Source organism: Simochromis diagramma, unplaced genomic scaffold (genome assembly GCF_900408965.1).
Source record: "Simochromis diagramma unplaced genomic scaffold, fSimDia1.1 OVJJ01000433.1, whole genome shotgun sequence".
NCBI lineage: Eukaryota > Metazoa > Chordata > Actinopteri > Cichliformes > Cichlidae > Simochromis > Simochromis diagramma.
The window spans coordinates 1298335-1303690 of record NW_024387031.1 but is presented as its reverse complement, the minus strand read 5'-3'; the positions used below and the strand labels follow the sequence as shown (position 1 = coordinate 1303690).

The following is a 5356-nucleotide window of genomic DNA, read 5'->3' as shown; positions in this document are numbered from 1 at the left end:
CCAGGTGTGACAGGGCAGTGTGTAGTGTCAGGGCTATGGCATCATCAGTGGACCTGTTGTGGCGGTATGCAAACTGTAGAGGATCCAGTGAGTCGGGTAGTGCAGAGCAGATGAAGTCCCTGACCAGCTTCTCGAAGCATTTGCTTACGATGGGGGTCAGGGCTACAGCTCGCCAGTCGTTTAATGAGGAGATGGTGGAGGATTTGGGTACAGGGACGATGGTGGCCATTTTGAAGCAGGCTGGGACTACAGACAGAGAGAGGGAAAGGTTGAAGATGTGCGTGAACACTCCAGCCAGCTGAGCCGCGCATGACCTGAGGACGCGGCCGGGAATCCCGTCCGGACCAGTAGCTTTGCGTGCGTTCACCTTCCTGAAGCACTTCCGCACATCCTCCTCAGACACAGTGTACGCACTGACGTCATCCGCGGTGCGCACACTGTCCGGTCTCATGGTGTTCGCTGCGTCGAATCTAGCGTAGAATACGTTTAGATCCTCACACAGAGAGGCCGTGGTCTGCGGTGTGCTGATTTTCCCTCTAAAGTCTGTGATCGTGTTTAGTCCCTGCCACATACTCCGAGGGTTGTCAAACTGTTGCTCCACCCTGTCCCTGTACTCACGTTTGGCTGCTTTGATCGTCTTCCGGAGTTGGTAATGTGCGTGTTTGTAGTCCGATGTGTTCGCGGAGGCAAAGGCGGTGTTCCGTGCCGCGCGAACATCTCCGTTAATCCAGGGTTTTTGATTTGGGAAGGATTTGACTGTTCTGGATGGGACGACATCTTCCACGCATTTCCTGATAAATCCACAGACTGAGTCTGTGTATTCATCAATGTCTCTGGCGGCCACGTGAAACATTTCCCAGTCCGCGTGATCAAAACAGTCCCGCAGCGCAGACTCCGATTGGTCCGTCCAACAGTGCACCGCCCTCCGGGTTGGAGCTTCCTGTTTCAGCTTCTGCCTGTAGGCGGGCAGGAGCAGGATGGAGCAGTGATCTGATTGGCCGAATGGGGCGCGGGGGAGGGCTTTGTACGCATCCCGGAAAGAGGTGTAACAGTGGTCGAGTAGCCGATCTCCACGTGTGTTAAAAAGGATGTGTTGATGGAGTTTTGGTGAGACTTTCTTCAGGTTTCCCTTATTAAAGTCCCCGGCTGTGATAAACGCTGCCTCTGGGTGTGCGGTTTCCTCGCTGCTGATCGCGCTGTACAGTTCCCTGAGTGCACGGTCAGTGTCGGCTTGTGGGGGAATGTAAACAGCCGTAATAATCACTGCTGTAAATTCCCTCGGTAGCCAGAATGGCCGGCACTTAATCATCAGGTACTCCAGGTCCGGTGAGCAGAAGGATTTGACCGGGTGCACGTTCGCATAATCACACCAGCTGTTGTTGATCATGAAACACACACCACCGCCTCTGCTTTTCCCAGTAAGATCCTGTGACCTGTCCGCGCGGTGCACAGAGAACCCCGGCAGTTGTATTGCGGAGTCCGGTACTTTGTCCGATAGCCAGGTTTCTGTGAGGCAGATCACGCAGCAGTCCCGCATCTCTCGCTGGAATGAGATCCGTGCCCGAAGCTCGCACAGCTTGTTCTCCAGAGACTGCATATTAGCCAGTAATAAACTGGGTAACGGTGGTCTGTAAGTGCGCCGTCTCAGTCGAACCAGAACGCCAGATCTTCTCCCTCTGCGTCGGCGTTTGCGGCCTCCAGGGCCAGAGAACAAAGGCGTCTCAGGTGAGATGAATGGGGGGTCTGCAAACGGAGCGTCCGTGTTGCAAAACTTGAACTCCGGAAAGTTATAAGAAAGACCGTCTTTTATGTCCAGTAAGGTTTGTCGGTCGTACACAAGGAGACAAGTGCTGCTCGTGAAAAAATAAAGGAAAAGTAAAATTAAACACAGAAGAAAGCCGTTGCTTGGGGGAGCTCGCGACGAGGCTGCCATACTCGGCGCCATCTTGGAGCGTGGAATCAAATGAAATCAAATCAAATGCTTTACAACAGAAAAGCTCTTCAACACAAATTACATGAGGTCCGTCTCTTGTACACAAAACATGAAAAGCATTAAAATGCTCATTCAGACACACTGTTTGCAGTGCAAAGTTAATCAACAATAACCTCTTCACAACAACATGGCAGATCTTGAGAAAAACTGGCATTTCACAATGGACTTTTAAACAAACAGCTAAATCAGAACGGTAAATATTTCCATGGTGTTTTGCCCATCTAACATTTAACATCTTGGTGTTGATTGGTAGCTGAAGAGTCTCTGCTATCTTACAGCCCCAGTCCAATTCATTTAAAGAAAGCATTTTACCTGGTCCAGTGGTCAGACTCCTAGGGTCAAACGCCTGCCAAATGAAAGCAATATGACTTTGATATTTTATTGCCAATGTTTTAGTTACATTTTTGAAACTTTTCAATTTTTCTTAAAGAAGTTGTGGTTGGATCACTTTGAAATGCTTTATCAAGGAATTAGCATTTGTCTGGAACCTCTTGCAAATGAAACAAAACATTCTAGCTCAACACCCTTAGTAGAAAAAAAAAAATAATCAACGCAGCATCCGAGCCCTCAACTCTGCAACCCTAGGATTCACTTTGGTTGTATCAACATCTATCTCGTAAATGGTGGTCTGCAGAAAGTTGTACATATTGACCAGATCGTGGTCATATGACGTACCAAAGACAAAGTGAGCTTTGAAAAGCTCATCAAAACAAGCAAGAGAGCCTGGTGATTTACAAGGTACTGCATGTTTGTCTATCACAACGAAGTACTTGTGAATCACACTCCTCTGAGTGCCCACTGCAAGAAGGTATGGTTGAAGTCTCTCTGTGATGCCATCGAGATGCCCCTGGATGCTAGTTGCAGTCTGTGACACAAAGACAGATAAACGTTCCAACATGATAAGACTTTGGTTAAAAAACAAGAGGCTGACAGAATTAAGGATGGATACAAAACAGACAAAACTAGTTCAATTTTAACTGCTAGCTTGTCAAGAGTATAATCTGTATATCTATATGAGTATATATACAGATATAATCTATATAAATATGTTAATTACCATGACAGTTAATTTGCTGAAATTGTAGCATTTCTATTTACAATGAACTTAAAGTTTGGAATGACTTATTGTTTGTGTACTTTACTCAAGTGATAAAAGAAATGTGTGATGTTGCAAATACAGCCTACATATGGTTGTGCAAGACATAAAGGCTGCTTGACTGAGCTGTATACATCTCTTGGTAATGACTAAATTCATAGTTGTATTTAAACATACACCTTTTAGTTTGTCAGAAATATTGTTATCAATGTAAATATAACTAGTTATGTTTACTTTACTGTAACTTTACCTTGACGAACTTGACAAGATGGTCACAGGCTTGTCTGGCTGAGAGCTTTCCTGGTCTCTTGCGGCCATGAGGTGATGGTGGTAACAGGTGTACAAGGATCAAAATGGATGACATGTCACTGTCCCATCCTGGAAACATAAGTAAATTGAAAACAATAATTAGCTGCCAAAACACGTTATCTGCAACTGTGTTAACACTTACATTATAAAGTTTTGAAAAAAAAAGTGACAGCAAGTGACGGTGTTGCACTTTCAAATGCTCCAATTAAAACATAACAATATAATCCATCTATTTTATCTCACCATTTTCCACTTCTATTGTGCATTCAGCATTTTGCACAAGGTACTGAAGGTCATCTGATTGCGTGAGACCACGGCTTTGTTCAAGGACTTTCTGTTTGTAGATAGTGGGCCACTTCTCCAGGAACTTCGGAGAGGTGGCTTCATCGAACATCAAAGTAAAATCTTGCTCAATCTGCAGAAGAGATGAAATTAAGTTTTTGAAACTCCTTGTATCAAACAACTTTTATGCTCACTTTTTTCCTCACATGCACCTCAACTTATAAATGTAACATTGAGGGAAGTTGAAGGTAAGATAAACATTACTAATCCTCCTCTATCCAGGAATCTTGGGAAGTCCAAAAAGATATCAGATGACTTCACTGGATCATGAATCATCTTTTAGCAATAGTTGAAGGTCTGCTTCATCTTCATCATAACAATTCCTTCATCAGCTGTATGTTTCATCAGTGCAATAGCCTCAGAACACAAGCTGTCTGTCATTAGGCAGTGTTCTTCTCTGAAACGGTCTCTATCAGATGTTGGGCCCCCTAACAGTGGATATGAATATGACAAAAATGTGACACCTTGTCCTACAAGGCTTGAGAACTCAGCTAGAATTTTCATGCATGCAGTTTAGTCTCCAGATGAGTGAGACTTGAATTATAACTACTAACAATATCACATACCCATTTGCGTTTTTGACATTCTGGGAGTCTTGTTTTGTCCATTAGAAGCTTCCTTTTGGATAAACTTCAATCTCCAAGCCAGATACCCACTCCCATCTTCTGCATTGTAAAAATGCTCCTAAAATTAAATGAAATATTTGAATTAACATGTTAAAATATATTTACACTTTCAATCTGAAAATTGCAGCAATTGAGCTCCCTTGCTCGGGACTGGAGTGCTGAACTCTAAAGGGATTTAAATAATGAGAGTTAAGAAAATGCAGCACAGATGAAAGTCCTGCAAAAAAAAAAACATCTTCAGCTGTACTCAATCCAGAGCCAAACTGTTAGGAAAATTCTACATATATTTCATGCCTGAAAAATGTCTTACATTCACGAGTGAAAAGTAAATTGTTTGAACTTATTCTTTTTTGTACTTACATAGCCCAACCTGCTCCTAGGATCAGCCAGGTATGGGAACAACGTGATGATACCCTTTGCATAGTTCTCTTCGACATATCTTGAAGGACTTGTCCTACACAGACAAACACAAAGTACAATCACTGTTGAAAGTCTAAATACCACCTCTAAGAAAATAAATGAATGAATAAATGATAAATTAATTTATCATATATATACTTATGAAATAACTATGTCAGCATACCCATGTTCACTTGTCATATGTGCAACTAATATCTTGACCATGTCACGCCGTCTGCTATCCGTTAGGCTTTTTGTCCGGGCATACTCATTGATGATCCTCTCTCCTCCTGGTTTGTTCTTTAGAACTTCTTCAACCACCTAAGTAACCGTAAAATAGAGCAATATAATAATATATAATCAATATACCATAAATATTTTTCTTGTGATACTAAAAAAGCCACCTAAAGTTCTGTTAAAAAGCACAAATAATTACCCTTAAATTTGTCTGTCTGTCAAGCACACTAACTTTTTATGTTGCCGATCCGGTCTACAATATGCAGAGCTGTGCTGAAGGAAAGACAGCAGAATCTTGTGCTTTTATGACAGTGATAATAATACATATAATATATTCAAATTTGTGTCAACTTT

At 42.7% G+C, this 5356-nt stretch overlaps 1 long non-coding RNA gene across 1 annotated transcript; it reads right to left on the bottom strand.

Annotated features, from left to right (window-relative positions):
• Positions 1 to 3212: 3212 nt before the first annotated feature.
• Positions 3213 to 5109, bottom strand: LOC120740649. Its single transcript, XR_005697429.1, has 4 exons — positions 4727 to 5109; positions 4307 to 4424; positions 3642 to 4168; positions 3213 to 3467 (listed from the first exon to the last, which is right to left on the bottom strand). It is a non-coding gene; the product is annotated as an uncharacterized LOC120740649 (long non-coding RNA).
• Between the last annotated feature and the right edge of the window lie 247 nt (positions 5110 to 5356).